The 24,986-nt window shown below is 37.4% G+C and overlaps 1 protein-coding gene across 3 annotated transcripts in view; it reads left to right on the top strand.

Moving 5' to 3' along the window:
• ADD3 (adducin 3) overlaps positions 1–24,986 on the top strand; it is a 121,347-nt gene that overhangs the window by 59,994 nt on the left and 36,367 nt on the right. For 2 of the 3 annotated variants that reach the window (XM_032880465.1, XM_032880446.1), the window contains exon 1: positions 10,528–10,627. The exons of the other annotated variant lie outside the window; for it this stretch is intronic. The gene's annotated coding sequence lies outside the window, so the exon portion shown is untranslated. Of the gene's footprint in view, positions 1–10,527; positions 10,628–24,986 lie in introns of those variants that run through there. 3 annotated transcript variants of the gene reach the window in all.

Genomic DNA, 24,986 nt, shown 5'->3' with positions numbered 1-24,986 from the left:
ACACATGGCTCTTGCATCCCAGTATAATGTGTTAAACACAGGGAAGATTACTATCTAAAAGAACCAGGCAATCTTTAAAGAATTCACATAATATAAATAATCCTACCTTGATTTCTCCGTTTTAGGTATTTTTCACTTAGGTTGTCACATAGTGTGTGCTGTAACTAATGATCCTCATATTATTCATAAAAAAGGAAGATTTGTTCTTTATGTGTACTTTCATGTGGAAACCTGTCTTAAATGTTAACCTTAAGTCATTTTCCCATTGATAGTAATCTGATCAAAATGGGTGATCTGTTCTTAGAAATTTAATGTGGCGTTCCTTTTATTTTTGTCAGATTAGCCCACAAAAGTAACCTTTCTCATATGTATCAACATCTTTCTGAGCCTTGAACTTGAAAATTGAGGCGACTTACAAACACAGTGCTTGTGATTAGTTGTGTTTCTCTTTTTTCTTCCCAGCCCTCCGAATAAATCTACTGTCCTTGTACTTGATACCTTTAAGGATTCGAGCCCATAGAGTAATGGTATACCTGTCTGAGGTTGACTGTATCTTTGTATACTGACTTTGGTATTAACCTATAACATTCTTATTCCTTTTTCCATGAGGATGTGGTGGCAGATCACAGTTAGACTGGCTTCAAAATAATTGGTCTTAATTATTTCTAAATCATGGTTAGTGCAGTATAAGAAGAAACATTATTGCAAGAAAAGATATAAATGGCTTTTGATATTCTTTTCTTAGTGTACAAGTCAGAAGATTAGGATGAAAGCAAAAGCTCATGACACAAAACTGTATGGCTTGCTAGTAGATTGTAGGGTTCCTGTAGTTTAAATTATACAAACCACTGTAGGTTGTTAATTAGTGACAGTTTTTATTTCCCTTGTATATTAGTTGCCATTTGTGATACTTTTGTTTAAAGTAGAGCCATTTGTTGGAATCCCTGAGTAGTTCAGTGGGTTAAGCATCCAAACCCTCCATTTCAGCTCAGGTCATGATCTCAGGGTCATGAGATAAAGCCATGTGTTGGGCTCCATGTTGGGCATGGAGCCTACTTAAGATTCTCTCTCTCCTCCTTCGGACCTTCCTACTCACTCTCTTACTCTCTCTCTAAAAATAAATTTAAAAAATAAAGCCATGGGCGCCTGGGTGGCTCAGTGGGTTAAAGCCTCTGCCTTCAGCTCAGGTCATGATCCCAGGGTCCTGGGATCGAGCCCCACATCGGGCTCTCTGCTCTGCAGGGAGCCTGCTTCCTCCTCCTCTCTCTCTCTCTGCCTGCCTCTCTGCCTACTTGTGATCTCTGTCAAATAAATAAATCAAATCTTAAAAAAAAAAAAGACACATGTTTTAAAAATAAGTAAAGCCACGTGTTAAAATACAAGTTTAAGAAGCATATTGTCTTTTCATATCTTGCTGCCAGAGTTGTACATCATCCCCCCCACCAAAACCATTAAAGACCAAGCTCCCATGTAACTTCCTAGGAACCTTTCAAATTGGCTCTTTCCTCCAAGTCCATAATATGTCTATTATAGCACACTAACACAGTGGGCTAATATAATTGCTTAAAAAGCTATCTCTCCCTTTTTCCTTCCCTGGTCCACAAGTTGCTAGTGTTCTAGGATCAGGGATGATGTTTCATTCATTTCTTGCATTCTCCACTATATTATGTCCTCAGCTTATAGCACATGGTAGGTGTTGAATGAATTATTGTTAAAAGAATAAATGAATTTAACCAGAAGTGGAAAGATTTATTGATGAATTGACTTAACCAACTTCACATTTAAAGGTAAGTTTTTAAAATCTAAAATCATAAATTTGGCACAGAACAAGTTGATATTCTCCAACTAGAGTAATAGTACTTGGGGGCAGAAAGTAGGAAGCAGAAAGTAGGCCAGTTTTGTGTTTGTTTGTTTGTTTGTTTGTTTAAAGATTTTATTTATTTATTTGAGAGCAAGAGAGAGCACAAGCAGGTAGAGGGGCAGAGGGAGAGGGAGAAAGCAGACTCTCTGCCGAGCAGGGAGCCCGACAGGGCTCAGTCCCAGGAACCCAAGATCTTGACTTGAGCCAAAGGAAGATGCCCAGCTGACTGGGCCACCCAGGAGTCCCTTGTTTTTGTTTTGATTAAACCTCCTATCAAACTACCAATTTGCCTAAGGGAATGGAACGGTGACAGATCTACCAACTATCCACAGGTACTTTCACAAAGGGCAGGTGGAACTGGAGGAGAATATTTCTAAACCGGTCTCCTTCCCTGTTTTATGGTAGTATTTGGGAGATTTGGAACTTTGTTTTATAGGATAGGAGGTGTTCTGGTAATGAATAGGGAGCATGTGTTGCAGAGCTTGATCTGAGAGGAGATCGTTAGTCCTTTACATCATGTGATTTGTCAGCTTGGCCACCTGCCTATCTTAGAGCAGTGAAGCTAAGTACTTGAAGAAATTTTTTTGGATGAGAATACTTAAATTTCCAAAGAGTAAGAAAGAAGGCTCTTTTAAATCGGGTAAATTATTTGAAATATGAAACAGTTTTTCAACTAAAGAGATTTTTCTCATATTTAGAAAAAGCAATTAAAAAAATCCCTACATTGGTCCCCCACATCCTTGGATGGAGCAAATTAAAGCAACAGTAGTATTTTTAACAAATTGCAGAGGCACCTGGATGGCTTATTTGGTTAAATATCCAACCCTTGATTTCAGCTTGGGTCATGATCTTGGGGTCATGAAATTGAGCCCCGCATTAGGCTCTGTGCTCAGTGCAGAGTCTTGAGATTCTGTCCCTGTGCCCCTCCCTCTGCGCATGCATGCTCACTCACTCTCTCTCAGTAAATAAGTAAATTAATTAAATCTTAAAAAAAATTGTGTGTGTCATGAATGTCTATGTCATGTGACCATAATATATTTACATTTACTTGTTTTTCTGTTCCTTTTTTTTTTAGACTTTTCCCCATGTGTTTTTTAATAGCACATAAATATTTATTCTTCACTTTTTAATGTTTCTTTTTCCCCCGTGTAGCCTTTGTATTCCTCTAAGAGGTGGTTAATAAAATGCATTGTTTTTGGTAGTATTGTGCCAGGGGAGAGTCAAAGCCACGTGCTGTTTTTTCACTTCAAGTTTGGCAACTTTCAGATACAATACAAGCTCACTACTTTGGTTAATTTTTGTTTTAAATGGGGATCCTGTCCAAACTTTAGACCGATTTACTGAATTTCTGCGTCAGCTTTATTAGGCTTAACTTGCCAATCTTTGTAGGTTATGTTGCATACATTTTTTTTATCCAGCAAAAAACCTTATTTTGAACATTAATCATATTTCACTTATTTCCAGCCTTTCCTTTTCTGTAACTGCTTCATCTTTAAATGTTGGATTACCTCTTTTAACAAATAATTATCTATCAGATATTAAATAGGCAAAGGATGTTATTCATTTACCATCCATAATATTTTTTGAACTTACCCTATGCTAGGTGCTGAGGGGCCCTGCCTACCAGTTGCTCAGCAGCACGTGTGAGAGCTATACCAGCAAACAGAAAATTGTGAGTCGATGTAATGCATGCTAGGTTGGAGATAAGCCAGAAGGCTGTGACACTTGAGGCTTTGAACTTCAACATGGAGACCTTCCTTCACAAATCCATCTTTGCAAGGGAAGCAAAACCAGGATTTTCCTAAATGGGAAATTACAGAATATAGCCAGATGCCTGCAGACAAGAGTTGAATTTCCCCAACTTGGCAGGGCTCTCATTATCTTCTGAAGCATGAACACCATGGTTGGCATTTTTATCAAGGAGTCACCCATGTTGTATTTATTACTTCTGAGGACAGTTGGTTTGGGGGGGAAGCCGTAAGAATAAGAACTATGATTTAGCACTGCTGCAGTTCTAGGGCCATCTCTGACTTAGGTTTCATAACTCTAGGATGGCAGACTGTTCCATGGAGTTGAGTCCTACATAGAACTCACACTCCTCTTAATTGTTTCAGCTTTGGTGTTTGTGTTTTTGTTTTTGTTTTTCTTTCCCAGGCCTTTTTTCTCCCCTTGAGTTTTGCTCCCTCAGCTGAATCTCTTGTGCTATTTGGTTGTCCCTCCCCTATCTGGGTTCTCTTAAACCCAGAGCCTGCATACACCTTTGTAAAATTGGCCTATTATGAAAATCACGTATAATGAAAAATCACTTCTCTACTTTATCTCCATTGCCAGGAGTTGTGTGACCTTACATGCTTAACCTCTTGGAGCCTCCGTTTTCTCATCTATAAAAGGAACCTTATAGTACTGCCTGATGGAGTTGTTGTGGGTGGTACACAGGATAGGTATTTAAAGCACATAGTGGTTTGAATTATTCCAGTGGCACTCTAACTGCTTGGCAGGAGTTACTTCTCCAAGAACACAAGAATTTGCCATAGTTGACTTTTAATCTCTTTATTTTTTTAGACTTACTTATTTATTTTAAATTTTATTTTACTTTTTTTCAGTGTTCCAAAATTCATATTTATTTTTTATTTGACAGAGGGAGAGAAAGAGAGACACATTAAGAGCAGGGACAAAAGCAGCAGGGGGAGTGGGAGAGGGAGAGGGAGAAGCAGGCTTCCTGATGAGCAGGGAGCCCAACGCAGAGCTCTATCCCGGAACCGTGGGATCATGACCTGAGCTGAAGGCAGACAGCCAGGCACCCCAACTTTTGATCTCTTTAATTTCATGCCCTGTGATCCTTTCCCTGCCCCCCACTTTTCTGGCACTTTGCTTTCCTTTTTGGTGAGTGTTTAGACTTAGTGGGGTTTGTTGTTGTTGTTGTTGTTGTTGTTGTTGCTACTTTGATCATAACTGAGTGCCCATCATCCAGGCATATCCATCAGCAGCACTTAACGGACAGTTTCCATGTGCTAGGCATTGGAATACAAAGATGCTCCCATTTAAATAAGGGAAACTAATGGAAGCAGCCATCTGGTCTGAATTCTGTAATGCTGTTATTTAAAGCATAATGGAAACACAGGATGAAGAAGCTTTAATTTTGTTCTGAGTAGATTAGGAAAGTAGGTTAGATTTTAACTTGGCCTTGAATTCTCACTTGGTGGTTAAAAGGAAGATCACGCTAGGCAAAGGGAGCTCTTTATACAAAGACTGGTAGAGATATAAGTGTATTTGGTGTAAGTAGTCACCACAAAGTTAAAAGTCTATGTTTCCCTCCCCCACCACTCTAATTCTGTCATAGTAAAAAAGCAAAGAGAAAACAAATAGACTTTTTTTTTTTCCTGGACATGAAAGATTGCTTGCCTCTGTAGTGAATAAAGAGTTATGCTTTATTTGCTATTTTTATTTTGAGTATGTGAAATGAGAGCAAACATAGTTTTGAAGCACAAAAGCTTCAAAGCAGTATGTGAATGGGCATATGCTTGAACTATGCCCAGAACTGTTGATTTTGCTCCCACTTCTTGTGTTTCCTTCTTTTGATCACTTACTACAAGCCAGGCACTTTACAAAGGTTATCTCTTTTAAGCCGTAGAACTTTTATGAATTAAGATTTTCCTTGTTTTATATAAGACAAAACTAAGACTCAAAGGAGTATAAAAAACCAAAACCAAGGAACTTTCTTAAGATGTATAGCCCGTAAGTGACAGAGCTCTTTCTCTGAGCCACCTTCTCTCCCAAGCTTCTGTTCTGCTCATCCTAAAGCCAAGTGTAGAGCTGCTGCCTAAGAACCTTAGACTGGCCCCAACCACTAAATCACTGACCAGCTGGCTGAATGGTACAGGCAGCCAAAACTTCTCAAGTTTTGCTTCCTTCACCTAAGAAGTGGAGTAATTGGAGCAGATGAGTCTACACTTCCTTTTAACTTTATAATTTCTTCTTAGCCTCTTTCCATCTCTTTCATTCATGTCTAATCACTTTATACAACCAAGTTATATGACATAGTGGGGAATGTTGTAACGCAGAGGTTGCAAAGGCATGACTATTTAGAGTTGTTTAAAATCAACTTTTTAAAAAAAACATTTATTTTAGAAAGAGAGCATATGGGGGGGAGGGGGACTGCAGAGGGACGGGGAGTGAGAGCGTCTCAAGCAGGCTCCCTGCTGATCGCTGATCAGAGAACCTGTTGTAAGGGCTTGATATCATGACCTAAGCTGAAATCAAAATTTGGATGCTTAATTGACTGAGCCACCCAAGCGCCCCTAAAATCACTTTATTTATTTTATTTTTTTTAAAGATTTTATTTATTTATTTGACAGAGAGAGAGATCACAAGTAGTCAGAGAGGCAGGCAGAGAGGAGGAAGCAGGCTTCCCGCCGAGCAGAGAGCCCGACGCGGGGCTCGATCCCAGGATCCTGGGATCATGACCTGAGCCGAAGGCAGAGGCTTTAATCCACTGAGCCACCCAGGCGCCCCCTAAAATCACTTTAAAATCAAAGTAATGATTGCCTCTGAAGAAATGAAAGAAGGGATTGTCTGGGGAGAGGCATGAGGGAACTTTCTGTGGTGAAGAAAATGTTCTGTATTTTGATAGGAGTTTGTACAAGTATAAACTTACATTTCTCCATTTCTTTGTATATAAATTTTGTATCAAAAGAAAAAAGCCATAAGCAAATATTGAACTCTGGGTAATGATATGCATGCTGAAGTATTGGGGAATGTATATGGATATCTGTCACTTCAAAATATACCAAAAATAACATAGATTAATGAATGGATAGAGAAATGGGTAGATGAGGTATGTGATAAAATAAGTATAGTAGAGTGTTAATGGTAAAATCTAGACAGGCTTGTGTAGTGCTTACTCAAATACTTTCAAATTTGCTGTAAATTTGAAAATCTAAGTAAAATTACATAAAATATTAAAATACTCTCAGAATGGAGAAATCACTTTTAAAATGAGTCAACAGGGGTGCCTGCATGGCTCAGTGGGTTAAACCTCTGCCTTCGGCTTGGGTCATTATCTTGGGGTCCTGGGATCGAGCCCCACATTGGGCTCTCTGCTCAGCAGGGAGCCTGCTTCCTCCCCCCCACCCCCGGCCCCCTGCCCCTGGCTCTCTGCCTCCTTGTGATCTCTCTCTCTCTGTCCAATGCGTAAATAAAATCTTAAAATGAGTCAACAATTTCGTATCAGTAGTCCCCTCCTCACTTGAAGAGTCTTTTTTTACACCACCCCAGGCTCTAGTTGGACTACCATGAATTTAACCTGATTTAAACAGCTCAGAGAGACCTTTTCTTTCCTTTGCTGATCCTGTAGATAGATGGGGAGGTTCCTTCCCATAGACATTTCACGTTAGTCTTAATGTCCCACAGAGCTGAAGCTTGCCAAGCAAAGCTCATCTCCTTGGTTCTCTGAGTCACTGATAGTTATAGCATATTCCTAGAATTTTTTTTTTAAGATTTTATTTATTTGACAGAGATCACAAGTAGGCAGAGAGGCAGGCAGAGAGAGAGAGAGGAGGAAACAGGCTCCCCGCCGAGCAGAGAGCCCGACTCAGGGCTCTATCCCAGAACCCTGGGATCATGACCCGAGCCAAAGGCAAAGGCTTTAACCCACTGAGCCACCCAGGTGCCCCATATTTCTAGAATTTAATGTCACCGCTGCCAAAGATTAAATTTTTCTTTCCCTTCCTCTCCCACACTAGAAATATTCTTAATCTGAGGATGTTTGTTAAAGGAAAACCCCTTTTTTTTGGTTTTGTGCTTTATTTTCAGTCAACCACAAGTTTGAGTTGCCTTGTGTTTCTTTATTCTTTAACAAATGACATTTCGTGCTTTCCCAGCACTTTAGTTGGAGACAACTTCTCATTGTGCTGGTTTGAGTTCTGGCACTTGAGAGCATCTTCATTCTGAAGCTCAGGGCAGGCATGTCCCTCTCCTATTTGAAGCGGAGTGCTTATCTTCTCTTCATTGCTTAAGCCTCAGCACCTGGTGGTGCCCCAGATGAGTGTCTCATCCAAGTTCTTGAAAATGTATGGGTATGAAGAGTACGTGAACTCTTGTGCAGCAAAAGTGGAGGGGAGAGCTCTTAGAACAATGAGTTCAATCATGGGGATACCTAATTTCATACAAAAAACCAGTAACATAGGTAAAATATGTTTTGAATTATTTCCTTTTAAAAATGTCCTCTTTCTCTTTTCTAACTTTAATAACTGTTTGTTACAAGTCACTTTACATACTGAAAACACACATTGTTTTACAATACTGTATGTTTGAAAATATAACAAAATGGCATTTAAATGAAACAAATACTTGAAATACAATTGGAGTTGAAGGGTAGAGGGAGGGAGATCAGGACACATTTTGAGTTGTGCGGGAGCCCGTACTTTAGTTAATTGTTAAGCCTCTGTCATTCAATAGACAGTGTTTGTATTTAAAATCCACAAAACAGGTACGGAAAGGGAAGGAGAAATTTAATTGCTTGAGAGTTACCCTAGAAGAGTGGATCGGTAAATTTACATGAATCCCTGTAACAGGCTGGTATACCTGAGTGCCAAATAATGCCTGAACTGACCAAGAAAAGCTTGCTTTTCCACGTCACTGTGGTGAAACCATTGGTTCTCAACAACTTTCACGTTCATCAGGATTTTTTTTAAAAGGGACTCACTACACATTGGACAAGCAACTGTAGTCCAAAAAGTATTGGCTGAATTTAACATACTGGGGGCATGTGGATTCCTAAGAATGTCACACCTTGTCTATGCCAATAAGTCAGAGTATCTATTCTTGATACTAAATCTGATATCATTGGCAGATTTTCCCTTGATTGGAAGGCTAATAGTCATAAGGAAGATGTTTTTTCATCTATTTTGCTCTCTGATTGAGGTGTTTTTATGACTTTTTTTTTTTTTTAGCTATGAAATAATACTGGCAGGTCCCAAGAAAACTAGATCTGGATTTCATTTTGTCTTTTCAACTCTGTGTGATCTTGTGCACATTCCTGACATGTTACAAACAGCTTGTGTCTCTGAATGTGCAGTATCAATTTTCAGTGGTGAAAGCCCCAAAAGGAAACAGACTGATTCTTCCATGCACAAACAGCTGGGCAGTTGTGGATGGAATTAATTGCTGATATATATTGGCTGTGTTTTTCTTCTCTTGTCATTTCCTTTGCAGCTGTGAAAGTGAAGTTTGACTTGAAAACAGACATTTCCAGCAGTGCAAATCCAAAAAGTATCAAAATGGGATTCTTCAAATATATCTGACTGCTACCTTTGAGTTCAGTTTGGGGGTGAGATAGAGAAGAGCAAGGGATGGCAGGCAATGCATAATTACATATATGGTTGAAAATAAACAGAATGGGTTAGTTTAGTTTATGGTAAGGCGACCTCATATGCAACAAAAGGCTAGATCAGCAGGCACCCCCTTCCAGGAGGCTATCCTGGAAGAAGTTGTTATAGGTTACCTCTGAAAATATTGTGCGGTGGTGGGGGCAAAGGAGGAAAACAAAATGTTCAGTATGCAGACTGATTTATTGTTCCAATGTGAGGAAGTAGCAGTTGGCGCACAGGGTAATGTGACAGCATGTATCATTAAAAATAATATTTTTCTGGTCTTTTCCAAAGCCTTTTCTTTGTTCTGAATTCAATGTAAATGATTATATAGCTTATTTTTTATATGCATGGATATTTTACTGAAAATAAGCTATTTTTTATTCCATGAGTTATAGTTCAAACTATTGGTTGTGTGTCTGAATATGCATATACAGGAAGTAGTATTGATTAAAATCACTTTGAACAATTACCCGATGTTTGGTAACAGTTTCAGTAACTGATAAATTATTTTAGACACCAAGTTTTTTAGGCAGTATGGATGCATCTTACAGAATATCTTATTTGGAAATAAATCAGAAAAAAATTAAAAACCAAAACTCTATGAAACTATTTGAAAAAACAAATGCCTATAAAATTTTTTAAAGTCTGGTATGCATATTAGTGATTTCCACCAAAATAATTCTCCCTTTTATGTGTTTTAATATTCTACCTAAAACAAATTTATCAAATTCTTTTTTTTTTTTTAAGGCAACTCTTGCTCTAGTTAGTTGATAAGAGAATGTTTTTATTGTTTCTGCATTACCCGAAGAACTAAAGTATTGATAGAGAAGGGTAGGTAATGCTTATGTTCATGATTGGATCCCCTGTTTTGGCCACATAGTCCAAAAGTAAAGTTCTAGAGTGAGCAGTATTGCCAACAACTTGAGATAGGCAGAAGCTGTTGTTGCTAAACTTAGAAGTTGGCATGGCTGGACTTCCTTTCTAGTAGTGCACTTCCACCTCACATTCTGCTGGTTGAGCTGGGTGATCTACCTTGTATTTTATCTTTACTTTCTTCACAAAAAAGAAATGAGCCCATATTTTATTTCACAGCAGGAAAGCAGATCTTCAAACATGAACTTCCCTCCCCCCCCCCCATTTCTTTGAGGAGGATTAACCGATTAGTTTTGACTCTGAGGCCCTGAAAATTGTTGTGGCAGTATTAACGGGCAGTTCGCTGTCACTGAAGTCTGCTTTGGGTGTGTTGTTTCCCCCAGAGTGGGCTCCACCCTTGCTCTAACCGCACCGAGTGTGGATATCTCACTGTTTAAAACAAAGTTCATTTTTAGGGCAGCATTGCATCAGAATTGCCACACAAAAACCAGCTTAAGAAATTACAGCAACTTCAATTTTTTTTGTAAGTAATGGATTGTCTATTGTAAAACTGATAACACACAGCTTAGAGGGAAACATAGATAAGATAGATGGCTAGTTTTGTGCTAGCTGCTAATAATGTGCAGTGTTCTTCTTGGGAAGGAGCCTGTAGCTTTATCACTCAACTAAATTTTTTCCTGTTAGTTCACTTGTTTGCTTTTTTGTTTTTGTTCCTTAAACAGTTTACTGGACTGTTGTTTTTAATTGTTTGGGGGATGACAATGACTATTTAAACTAAGGAAAATACTGGTAGTTTCCCAAATGTGCTAATTACTTAACATAAAAATGCTTGAAGTAGTGTTTTGCACTGAATTTATTGGACCCATTAACAGCATAATCTGGCAATACTGTATTTCGAGACATCGTAGCATGAACTTTGTGTGTAAGAGTGGGTTCATTGAAATAAAAAAAGGCAGCATCTAAAGAGCCTTTATTTCTGTTATAATGATGCTTTGTCCTGCTGCAGTTGGGTATTTGTCAGAAGAGTTGGGGAAGGCTGCAGCCCAAAGTTCTGTTCCATGCCTTGTCTGTGCTCTGTGTTCCTCCAGAGTTTGTGACGTGAGTGGTAAGTTGAACTGTGGGAGAATTGCGTTATTCAGTGAGGTCCACATTCAGCAATTTTTTCTTTGCAAATGGATCTGACTTTTTCCCCCCTCACATACTGGTTTTTTTTTAATAACTGTGTTTTAAATGCATGTGAAGTGTTTAGTTATGCACTGACCAGAGTAGACATGTTGAGAGAGAGGCTGTGCTCTGTGATCTCTTCTGAACTATTGTCTTCCTCTTGTGCATGTTCATGGTGTACCCTTGTGGAACAGACACACCCATTCAGTACAAGTATGTTGAGCCACTTCAGTTGAAATCAAAGCTGAGTTGAAAATGGCAGATTTTCGTGAAGCTTGCAGGAGTGACATTGTGTCATCCTTCTTGGACTTGGACTTGTGAGCATTTCCTTGTTTAGCTTCCTCTTTGAAACTTGGTAGTAATTGTGTTTAGCTGTTTTCTAACATCACAAGGATGTAAGAATAAAGTGGATGCTTAGTGCTATCAGATAAAAGCACTAGCCCAGGAATCAAGGCTATTACGTTGGACACTGGTTTCTTTACATGTAAACTTGGAAATTTGGGTTAGCTGTCTAAGATCTTTTCCAGCTGAGAATACCCTAATTCTCTTTGTAAAGACACATGCCTATTCCAAAAATGCTAAAGGGGATGTATTGAAATTGAGGGGAAAAAAATGTTTAGATGTTAACCCAGAATCATTCTTTTAAAGGACATGAAAGCTAAAGCTTTACTTTAAATAAACTGTGTATATCAGAAATTTTAGAAGTTTACTCCTTGATTCTGTTCTGAAAAGAATTCACTAATCATCACCTCAACAAGAAAATAAATTTTCAAGTTGTGTTTTGCATCCCTACCCAATATATAAACCACATACATGCTACTTAATTTCTGAAATAAGTTTCCCTTATGGCACAGAAAATACTCTGTTTTTGGTTCTTTTTCATTTTTAAAATGTTGGTTTCAGTCTCCTGAGCTAGATGATCTCTGCTGTCTTCTTTGAACTCTAGGAGAATACACTTACTCTTAGATGTTTTTATAGTTGCTCCAGAGAAAAACTTGCCAACCACTTTGTTGTTAAATACTGAAATCAAGAAATTTTCTAAATAGATTTTATTTGGAACTTTGTAGAATGTCAGTAGTTAAACTACCTCCAGTAATACTCTTATTTTTTAAAAAAAATCACTAAAAAATCTGAGGCGCCTGGGTGGCTTGCTCCCTTAAGTGTCTGACTCTTGATTTCAGCTCAGATCTTGATCTCAAGGTTGTGAGATCGAGCCTCATGTCAGGCTCGCATGCTGGGCGTGGAGCCTGCTAAAGAATTCTCTCTCCCTCTCCCACCCCTCTCTAAAATAAGTAAACAAACAAATAAACAAACTGATTTTTTCTTTTAATAATTATATAAAGAAAGAGGAGTGAATTTTTTTCACCAAGCTCTATATAGCTGCCTTCAAATCCTCTGTTTATTCCAGTATACAAGACGTATGACAAAATGTCCCTTTCCAATCCTAATCCCTGAGCCTCAATCCCTAGGGGGCAGTTTCTTCTCTGTTTTTCAAAAAAATATCTATGAGTGAGTGCACCTTTTTTTTTTTTTAACCAAATTAAATTATACTATGCACACTGTTGTGTATCTACCCCATTCTTCTTAATAGCTGTATAGTACTTAAGTGTATGGATGGATGTACTATAATGAATTCATTCATCCTTTGATATCTGGATTATTTCCAAATTGTTCCCTTTCTCCCCTATCAGATATACTTAATCAGTCTTCTCTCCTACCTCCATTTTGGGGGCAGAACACAGGTGCTAAAAGGAGTAATAGTGCTGTGCAGAAATAGAGAAATCCCTCATCGTTTTCTCCTCCTCTGGCTAGAACACCAAGGGTAGGCCCACTGTCTCAGCCATTCATGAGTGAGTAAGAACTGCGGAGTCATTTTTCAGCAGGTTAATGAAATAACATTGGGTTCAAAGTCTGATAACTTGAGTGTAAGGTTGTGGGCAGGTCAGTTAACCTCCTTGATCTTCTGTTTTGCCACCTATAAAATGAGAGGTTAAAATAGATGAGTTTTAATGCCCTTTCCAACTGTAGTATCTACGTATTTTTTTGTTGAAGTATTGATTTAAGCTGTATAGTGCAATTTATATTAAGTTTCTGTTATTTAAATTGAAAGCATCTTTTGTGTATATTGTGTGATATGTAATTTATTTGACCATTTGGGCTAAACTATTTTAAAGTATGACTGTAAAAAAGAGAAGTTGAATATTATATTTTATATAAACTCTCCTTTTCTAGAAAGTCCATTTCAAAAGTATAAAACCATTCCAAAGAAAAGCAGATCCTTTTACCAAGCTGGAATACTTGAGGAGAAGATACTGAGTGAGGTGATGTTTGTTTTTAAAACGGATCCTTATAATTTTCAGTGAATCCAGCCATTCAAGGCTAATCCTCAGGGCTTTGCAACTTGGCATCAGCCCCCTTGTTTAAATTGTTTTCACATTCTAGTCCTCTAATCCATCTCCTTGTTTCATTGAATGCTAAAATTGATATTGCTTGACATAGCTAAAGTTGTCTGATTTGGTGCTGAGGAAGCAGCTTAGAGGTGAACTGTACACTATATCCTGCCAGCAAAGTTATCAAGTTACACAGCAAAGTTATAAAGTAACAGAAGCAGGAATTTTTGCTGCATCACACATGAGATGTTTAGGATTGCCTGTTCCACAATTTTATTCTTGCAGTTCTGTCAAATGACAGCTGTCCTGAAAGCAGAATGGTAAAGAACTTCATTGTTTGATTTGTATAATAACAACAAGGAAGATAAAAAGAGGGGTGCCTGGGTGGCTCAGTGGGTTAAGCATCTGCCTTCATCTCAGGTCATGATCTTACGGTCCTGGGATCTAGCCCTGCATTGCATCATTGGGCTCTCTGCTCAGCAGGGGGCCTGCTCCCCCCCCCCCCACACACACACCGCCTGCTTCTCTGTCTACTTGGAATCTCCCTCTCTGTCAAATAAATAAAATCTTAAAAAGATATTTTCTCACCCTGGAGGTAGGGGAGTCTGTGTGTGTTCATATCCTGGTTTAGCCTATGTTCGTGGCAGAAAACTTGATATACCTTGAATAAGTATGCTTCTCTAAAACCTGAGATGTTTTTATTAATCTAAGCAATGCTGCATAATTACTACCTATATTCTGTGTTAAATTTCATATCAGTCATTTGAGAGCTGGTTCAGTTTAGCAGAATGTATTGAGGACCGTCTAGGAACCAAGCAGTGCATTAAACAGTGGAAGTACCTAAATGATAGAGACAGTCTCACTGGAATCTGTTAAAATGACAACTACTCTTATTTCTTCGATTGATAAAATTTTCTAATATTCACTGGTCAGAGGATTTGGGCAGAGAAAGTTCTTCAAATTTTGAGTCTGTGAAAATAGATAAAAGCAAGGTATATTTTAATTATTTAAAAAGGTTTTATTTTCTTGTTAGGACAGTGTCAATTACTGTGGGGACACACTCTTCTGTGTGTGGATCCGCTCATGACATCAGTTTTTCACGAATGAGATTCTAAATAAATTGTGGTTGGATTAATTGAGCCTTAATTTTTGCCTACTCACATGTATCTGACATATAAAAACCCGTTAAAATTATCGTACCTCATGTATTAGGACTTAATCTCTTGCTTGTATGACACTAACCTTTGAAAATGGTCACAATATGTCTCGAGGACACATCCTGATATCTTCTTTAAGTTACCTCATCCTTTGTGACATTTATGACTAAGGAAATTCTCTGTAGTTAGAAATATACAGGATACTGCTGTCTACAGGATGTTGAACAGCTTTGTCTAAAACATTTGCAGTCATTTTAGAAAAACAATCCTAGGATAGCAGAATCAGTCCAATAGATTATGGTTTGAGCTGAGGCAGAAAGCCATTTTAAGTGTGTGTGTGTGTGTGTGTGTGTGTGTGTGTGTAAAAGAGACAGAGAAGAAAAAGTCTAATCCTTACTCCATTATGCAATCCTAGAAGGGACTGCTATGTCTTCTTTGGAGCCCAGCTTTTGGCGGGGGTCCTATGACACACAGTGAGAATTCACTTCCTAGCAGGAAACGCTGTTTTTCAATGTATTATCTTGTTGAGACAACCACAGTGAACAATAGGCTATTAATGTATTAGAACAACAAGTGTCATAACTAAGCCAATATTTGCTTTGTTTTGAGTGTTACCCTAAAAAAAAAAAAAAAAAAAAAAAAAAAAAAAAAACCTTTGGCCAGGCTTCAGAATACATTTGACCATCAGTAACTGCTGGGCATAAAAGTCATAACAGTTAACAAGGAAGAAAAAAATGTGTTAACAGCAGTGATGAACTTTTTGCAGATTTACTGCACAGGAGGTAAATCTGATGATTTAATTAAATTAATTAAAGGTGGTTTCAGATACATCTTTCAGGTATGAAAAATGTCCACTTAAAGGCCTGTTTTGAGTTCTGGAAGCTACGCCAGGAATTTAATATTTAAAAAAAAAATAGCCTCAAACTCAGGGTCTTCTAGGAAATATCAGATGCTCTTATGACATACATCACATTCAATTTTGGATATTTGTATGTAAAATAATTTTATAATACTTCTTATTTGAGGCCTGTCTACTTTTTCAAAGCTGTTTCTTTCATAATGATTAGGAAGAAGGAAACTCTATTCAGGGGATGGTCAGTTAATATCAAGTCACCAGTACAATTATGTGATAGGAATATAATAAAACTTCAGAGCTAGAAGGTAAACCTAGAAGTCATGTGGTCAAACTATCACCTCATTTTATACATGAAGCACTTCAGAACTTATGTTTTGTTTTAATCTTCCTTTACTGTCTTAACCCAAAATTCTGTTTAACAGCCATTCTCAACAACTCTTGGATATTTATGTTTATCTTTCATGTTCGTTACCTTTCCAGGTAGTCATGTTTTAGTTCTTCTATGATAAAACTGGAAAGTCCTTAAAGGCAGGACCTAGATCTGTGTTCTCTTTCTTTATAGACTTTACCTAACAGCTGAATTAGTGTTTGCTGATCGATAGGATCAGTAGGGTGTTGTTGTTTTTTTTTTTAATTATTTTAAAATGACATTTTTGTACCACAACTCGTACCTAGTCTCAAAACCCAGGAGTATGTGTAGATTTTTTTGAATTGCTCTTTTTATACCTTCACTCTTTTTTGTGATTACTTTTCAGTCAGTTTAAGATGTTTATTTTATATGCAGGTGAAATTCATTATCTCAACCATCTTGGGTACCTGGCCATTCTGAACAAACCATGATTAGCCCAGTTTTCAAGGGTTGCTCTAAATTCTCTGCCCTAGTTTATTCTAAGACAAGTAGAGAGTGGGATATTATGATTCAACAGCCCTACTTACCTCACTTAGTTTAATAAACCATTATTGCATAATTGTAAGTGGACAGTAAAGAAAGGAAAAAGATGTTGACCCAATTACTGGGGCAGACAGACCTACTTAAATAATTTAAAGGGCAACACAGACTATGAAAAAGTGCTTTTCTTCAATACTGGGCAATACTGGTGGGGCGAAAGGGTGGTGGAGGAGATTGGGGAAGCCATCATGGAAGGAGTTGGCTTTTGAATAAGACCTCAAAGTATGGATTAAGGTTTGGAGGGATGGAGATGAGAAGGAAAACAGTTCAAGTATGTGAGAAATAAGGTGAGCAAAGCATCAGGGAGATGGCTTTTATTTGGGAGAGTCATCATTTTCCTCTAAGTCTATGAGGGATACACTCGGAAGTCTTTACCATCTTATTTCAGAATGTGAATTTTAGAAACCCCCAGGCTGATTCCTAAGTGTTTTTTTAAAAGTAGGACTTCAAGGTGCTTGCTTGCTTTCCGCCCCCACTGCCCTTTGAGGGAAGGACTAAGAAAATTGTGTTTTGGGAAAATTATATGGTAGGTATCTTTGTGCTTCTCAGTTGTAACCATGAACTCCAAGGGTTATAGTGTCCAAGTATACTACCTGCTAGATGTTTAAAATAACACTTTCTGGCACTTTGCAACTCTGTGGAACTCTTCCTTGACAATAGAGATCAAATGTAGAAACAAAATAGTTAACACACTCTGGGGAGAGCTACTTAAGTTACTAAGCTCCATGAAGATTGCTTTTTATTTGACAATAAAGTACTTGATGTAGGCTTTAAGTCCAGCTAAATAGGCACTATAGAACTAAGCTGTGAGTCTAGTCTTTGTGAGCCTCACAAAAAAAAACAAGAATCCTACTCCAAGCCTGAATTTAAAATATAGCAAGCAATTTAAGCGAACCCTTCAGGCATGTGTGAGTAGGTACAAAAAGCTGAGTCATAAAATATATGCTCTCTAGTGAATTACCGTTGAAGCTTCAAAGTGCAGCATTCTCATTATTTTAAAAAGTGGTTAAATGGTTCTAAATTCTTATGAAAATACACACAAAAAATTTGTTTTGTGTGTTGTTAACTCTGAATGCATACCTGCAAACTACTTAAAATCAAGAAATTGGAGCTTGAGACATTAGGTGACTTTTCTTTTTTGTAAAAGTTAACGTTTAATGCATAGTAGCTTCTGAAATTAGTTTATTGCCAAAATGTTCTAAGGAATTTTTTTAATGTTTCTATTTTAAATATTTTCTTACATTGGCAGATACTATCTACTTTCTATGTATCATATGCTACTCTAGATAATGTGAAGTCTCCAAATAAATTGAGGGACATATTGAGAAATCACATTCCTTTTGGGACCTGTTTCTTCATACGGAGAATTGAGGTGTTAGGCTTAGATTTAATATCTTAAAGGTATAGAGCATAATAGGACATAAGTTCTAAAGATGCCATTCTTATTTTGGTTCTAATTAAGTTAATATTAGGGAAGGGCAGTATATATTTCTTGGGACAGTTGATATTTGGGTTTAAAAATGTTTTGTCTCTCTGTTATCCTTACAAAGGTATTCTTCCTTTAAAAATCTGCACTTCTGATGTCATTGTTCAACTTTCCTCTGTAAATTAAATGATGAGTTAGTTTAATGCTTTTTCTTTTTCCCTAATTTTGACATTAGACTTTTTAGGTCTTCTTTCAGATTTTCATTTTATTAAGACTTCAGGTTCCAGCTGTGGTTTACAGACTTAAATTGTCTCTATCATCTCCAGTCTCTTCTTTTGTCTCCATGTCAGAAAAGAATCTCAGTCTCTTTTCTCTTACATGAATAAATTGTCATAAAAAATAAAAAATATGCATACATTTTCTAGGTTCTTATTCATATTGACTAAGTGTACTTTTCAAGCCTAAATCTTACTTTATACTTGGTCAGAGCATAAACCTCTTTAAATGACAATAAATGACCAAGAGTTCTAGATGAAGTAATGGGGCATATATAATCTAGATATTAGGTTCCAAAGAACTCACCTCACCCAGTGCTACCACCTCTTCCTAAAGCTTACTATTATAGTTTATATTACACTTAGTGGAAGATTTAATTTGGTGAATGACCAGGAAATTTTGCTCGTTTATTATTGACTTAATAATCCCTGAGTGTCAGATCCTGTACGACATGTTTTCATGTTCAAGTAAACATCATTGTAAGAAAAATCTAATCTCTTTTGAAAGTACATATTTTGCCAAAGAGTTCACATTAGAGGTAGGGACTTAGATGGTGTTCACTTAGGTGGTTCATTTAGATTTGGGGACTGCGGTAGGGGAAGAGTTGGAAACATTTACCAAAGGATCTTAACAGGTATAAATTTGAAATGACTCAAGATTTAAAAACATCATTGGGGATTAGGGAAAAGAATGGGATGGTGGAAGGTAGGGATACAGTATAGTACAGTGGTTAAGAACAGGGGTTCTGGAGCCAGTCTCCTTGAATTTATATCTCAACTAACACATGCTGTTGTGTGACCTTGGATAAGCAACTTCTCTGTGCTATTTCTGTCTGTAAAATGAGTATGGTGATAGCATCTACCTTTCTAGAGTTATTATGGGGATTAAAAGTGTTAAAACATGCTGTATTCTTAAGACCATATTAGACAGCATTAGAAGGTCAGGAAATGTTGACTACTTGCCATTAACCCTCTCTTCACATAAAAATATTTTCATCAAAAGTGCATTTTAAAAAGTCTTTAAGGGGCACCTGGGTGGCCCAGTGGGTTAAGGCCTCTGCCTTCGGCTCAGGTCATGATCCCAGAGTCCTGGGATCGAGCCCCACAGAGGGCTCTCTGCTCTGCAGGGAGCCTGCTTCCTCCTCTCTCTCTGCCTGCCTCTCTGCCTATTTGTGATCTCTGTCTGTCAAATAAATAAATAAAATCTTTAAAAAAAAAAAGTCTTTAAGGAAATTCGTAATTTCTTTAATGAAGACCCACACAAGCTTAATTACTAAAGATGGTATAAGGAATGGAGTTGCAGTGACTGAAACATGCCTGACAAGGATTTGAAGTCTAGGCAGATCCTTGAGAACCCTAACAACAGGCAACAGGGAAGAACCCAGGTGTGTGGACTGTCAGTAAGAGAGAGGTTCAGCAGTTTAGTGTCAAACCCTGACCCATGGGCAAAGCATTGGGACTGGGTATTTTGGTAATTGGGAGAAGGCTAGATGGAGAATCAGTACAAGGTAACTCTGCATGGCATCAGAAATCCCCCATAAGCCAAGGCGCGAGCTGTCAGGTGACCTCAGGGAACTATAGAAACTGATAAAAGGGTCTAAGACTCAGACCTGACGTATCAGGTTCAAGTACAGACTTCCAGTTTTGAAAGTATTTGGAGTTACGTGAGAAACAAGAAAGGGATTTAGGCTGCTTTATAGTGGGTGAAAGGGCTGAGAGACCAACAGAACTTGATCATTAAGAATTAGGTAAAAGGGGGCGTCTGGGTGGCTCAGTGGGTTAAAGCATCTGCCTTCAGCTCGGGTCATGATCCCAGGGTTCTGGGATCGAGCCCCGAATCGGGCTCTCTGCTCAGCAGGGAGCCTGCTTCCCCCTCTCTCTCTCTCTCTGCCTGCCTCTCTGCCTACTTGTGATCTCTGTCAAATAAATAAATCTTAAAAGAATTAGATAAAAGTATTGCTCTAATAAAAGTCAGACAACAGTAGAAGTAGCAGCAAGACTAACTTGATGTTGAGCTGCTTAACTGGTGTCTTACGGTTTTTCATAATCCTAGGGATCCAGGGCCCTGTGCCATGACATTGAAGCTGCAGGTGTGGGTTCAGTGGTCACTAGTGTGGGAAGATGGGGAGATGGGCAGAACTATTGCATGTATGTATGCCCGGCAAGAACCTGCTAACCTGAGCAAGTGGCTTTTTAAATCCATCCTTAGTTAAATGAAAAATATTCCATCAGACTGTAATATTTTATAGTTTGATAATTGCTTTAACATTGTTGTAGTTAACGATAGTAGTAGTAGAGCCCACTGCACTTTTGTGGGTAGCATTCATTGTGAATCTTCATGGAGTTTTACAAAGAAATTTCTGTTCAGCTTTTGATATGACAAGAACATTTATATCTTCTTGGCTTCAGATTTTCTTGGAAACATTGTTTCTCAGTCTAAAATTGTAGCTTGCAGAAGTCGTGCCACTGTAGAATATATTTACCTTGCATTGCCCTTACTTATATCAGTGATGTCTGTTATTTCTAAAGAGCCAACTATGATTCTGCAAAGGTGTGCTGTCTGTCCACATTGTTATCTACAATGTTGTGATGGTAAAATGCCTCCTAAAAAGTCAGTATTATCAGGATGGAAATTCCATTGGAACAGCATGTGTATGTGTTTCCTAGAACTACCATAAAAAAGTGCCACAAAACAAGTGGCTGGAAACAACAGAAATTTATTCTTTTACAGTTCTTGAGGCCAGAAGCCCAAAATCAGGGTGTCAGCAAGGTTGGTTTCTTCTGGGGGATCTGAGGGAAACCTGCTTTATGTCTCTCCTAGCTTCTGGTGGCATCAGTCCTTGGAGTTCCCTGGCTTGTGGCAATATCAGTTTTTATCTCTGCTTCCATCATCACATAGTTTTTTTCCCCATATGTGTCTGTGTCCACATCTCTCTCAGTTTTATAAAAGACACTGGTCATTGGGTTTAGGACCTGCCCTAATCCAGTATGACTTCATCTTAACTTGATTACAAATTAAGGCCCTATTTTCAAACAAGGTTACATTCTGAAGTAATGACATGAATTTTTTGGTGGGGGGGGGGGCACTTCAACCTAGTACAGTATTGTAAAATTGAACTCTAGATCTTAAGAATGATTCGTTTGAAAAAGCTAGTTTTCACAAAAATAGTTTTTTGTTTTGTTTTTTACAAAAGCAGATTTCTGAGGTTGATGAACATCTCTTTTCATGGACTGCCACTTAAAACAATGATCACATTTCTAGAATGGCAGGTTCTGACCAAGTATTTTTCAAAGTGATTTTCAAGTACTGTTACCTATGCTTAACAAATTTCATTTTCATGGCTCACTGTTAGACTTTCCATAGAAAGAAAACAGATGGGATTGTGATGATCTTGAAATCCTCCTTACTAGCCAAAATCTGAAGGTGGGAACTCCTTCAAATCAGACTTCCTTGCAGTGACAATGTATTGAGTTACCTACAGCTTTTGGATTGGCTTTTACAGCTGTATTTTATATGTTATAACCATAAAAGCCAAAATTCTTTAGCTGGAATACCTGAAATAGTAGCTCAGAATGAACTCTTGGGACTAACTCATACCCTGTGTTCTTTAACTATTTATGTATTTTTTTCCTTCAATTTTTACAATGAAGAGCTTTGCCTTTTATTTGTTGTGTGTGCCCTACGAGGCCCCCTCTTGTTTCTCACTGGTGACCCCATTAGGAATGAACCATTGGAAGTATCGTCCACAATAACAAATCCATTTTCTAAACTAGACTTTTGGTTGATTGTTTAATTTTACAAACTCAGCTCATTTTTAGTAATGAACTTTGTAGGATTGTTTGTATTTCTTCAGACTGAGGAACTAGATTTTCTTGACTTTAGAATCCTTGAGAAATAAGTAGACGTAAGATTGGAACTTGGGGAAATTAAGTTTTTCATATTACTTATATTCTGATATTCATTTTGGAAAGTTTCCTGAGGTACAGTATTGGGTAAGAGTGAGTTTGACCTCAAACATTGTTGTCAAGAAAATGTCAAAAGCAAGGGCTTTAAATTTTTCAAGCTCAGTGCTGTGCGTGTAGACACTTTAGTTCATGAAGTGTGTGAGAGTTGGTGTTTCTTAAAAACAAAAACAAAAACTTTTTGCCCAGAAGGACAACCATATAGTAGAGAGCCAAAGATTTAAGGTTATCTCCAGAAATTGAGAGCACTGAATCTTTTTTTTAAAATCACAATCTCCACTGATTCCACTTTTTAAAAGCTCTCATTTATCATGAGCTGTCAAGTTTTGGAGAGTTTCCTGGATATCAGTTTTAAAAATTTCACTGATACCAGGGGACTCAATAACAGAAACTAAATGTCTGAGAGGCACATTCAAGTAATCAATCCATTAGTCTCCGTCAGCTTTCTCTTAGGAGAGGGAAAAAAAATCCACCTTTTGTTTTTTTTCCTCAATCATTTCCAAAAGCTCCATGTTGAAAACAAACGATGACTGAGGGAATATATACAGAACATTCATCAAATTTTGTAGAAAAGAGGGTAAAGACACCAAGGCCATCTGTTTTTGGATTATGCAAGATACTTGAGGGATTGCCTCTCTGGTTGATTGTTTTACTTACCATTTTATAAGGCTATATGTTTATTTATTTAAAAATCAGTTTCCTATTTGTTTCTCCAGATGATTCATGTTGGGAACAATTTGAGCTAAATCTAGATAATGATTGAGTTTGGACTTCAAGAAAATACACTTCACCTAAACTTTTTATATGTATTTTCGAGTTTGTAACTCTGCCTCTTGCATGGCCATTATGTTTTGTAAATTTGATCTATTTATAATGAAAGGTTTCTTTTCAAGTTACCAGTAAATGTTATACTCCTGCCAATGTCAAGCAAGTAACTGCCCTTCTTCTCCCCAATCTCTCCTCTTCAAATATGGGGCTCCTATGTTGATCAATGAAATATTCTTCTTCAAGCATTGGTACTTTAGTGAAAAAGAGGTTTGAGTCGTCCTATGCTTTGTCCAGCAATTGAATGAATACTTCTAGTCTTTGGCTTACCCTGCTGAATTTTGACCTGAAGCACGTGTTCAAAATTTTTATACTTACTGTTCTGCTCTTAGATGTAATAGTAATATACATTATTTAAAATGTAACTGCTATGTTCCGGTTGTATAAGCACAGGATATATTTTTCATGTTTGCTAAAATTTATCTTAATTAGCAGTGTAGTATTTTTCTTTCTTTCTTTCTTTTTTTTTTTAAGATTTCATTTATGTATTTGACAGAGAGATAGATGATAGGCCGGGGGAGCAGCAGGCAGAGGGAGAGGGAGAAGCAGTCACCCTATGTAGTAAGGATCCCAATGCAGGGCTTGATCCCAGGATTCTGGATCATGACCTGAGCTGAAGGCACACGTTTAACTGACTGAGCCACCCAGGTGCCCCTATTTTTCTTTATAAAACAAAGTTTGAAGCCAAACATTCTCATAAATACGCTCTCCAAATGACGATTTTCTTTTGTCTGTTTTGTTTTTTTGTGTTTTTTAATGACTGCTGAGCCAGCTATCAAATTCCATTAAGCACAGGACATTTAGCAACATGATGGGGTGCTATTACCATTACCAGTTTATGTTGTTATTGTTTGTTGTTTTTTCCCTTCACTTTAAGTTTTGATTTTAAGACTAAGGCTCAGATTGATAGTGTCTTTTACTGATCTACTGTAGATTCATTATTTCCTGACTTTTATATAGAAGTTTAGAATTTATAGTTTTATTTTGAAGATATGTTCATTCTGAAAAGATTCTGGCACTAGGCCAGAGAGAGTTAAGTTTCTACATCTGTACCAATTTGATAGCAATACAAGACTTTTTAATCTCACTACTTTACAGTTTGTGCAATGAAAGGCACTTCATTGACTTAGTGGTAATATGTTTGTTGATACTTCTTAATCTTTAAAAGTCTAGTTACTTAAATAAAATGTGTTCCTTGTGTATTTAGGTGAAGCAGATTACCACTGAAAAACCCAATTTGTTTATTTACTTTTCTGTGCATCCTAGAAGGACAATCATATAATCAAGTCTGTTTACATGTGCTAAAATTTGTAGCCCTTCTTTATAGCTTATTCCTCATAGTCAGTGATATTTATAATATTCCTGCATAAAATATATGTGATAGGCCTGGGTTTTTTCCATATATTTCATTGGAAGAGTAAATTTTGACCATGGGGCAATCAGTGAATGACATGATGGTACAAATACATGTCATTATTATAATATCATAGCAATATCTGATACTTGAACATGGTAGCTTTAGAAAAATCATTCAACACCTTTAAGTGTAGTTTCCTCTCATCTGTAAAGTGTGATCCTTGAATCACACAGTCTGAAATATTCCAAGAGAACTCTCAATAGAATCAATAGCCATTATAACAATAAGACCCTAGTGCTTGCGGAATAATTAAATCTTCTTCCTTTGGGGCACTTAGAAAGTGTTATATGTATTACTTGGTGCTACTCAATGCCTGTTGTTTGGGGTTGTTTTCTTTTTTTCTTCACTTTTCTCTATGCCTAGTTACAGTTTTCCAAGCCTGTTGATTTCCATGTCGGTTGTACATAAAATCTTGGCTAGCAATTAAAAGTAGTTCATGCTTTTTAGAATTTAAAGCTTT

The sequence above is a fragment of the Lontra canadensis genome, unplaced genomic scaffold (genome assembly GCF_010015895.1).
Source record: "Lontra canadensis isolate GAN:19392208 unplaced genomic scaffold, GSC_riverotter_1.0 scaffold3, whole genome shotgun sequence".
Lineage (NCBI taxonomy): Eukaryota > Metazoa > Chordata > Mammalia > Carnivora > Mustelidae > Lontra > Lontra canadensis.
This window is presented reverse-complemented; position numbering and strand designations above follow the sequence as displayed.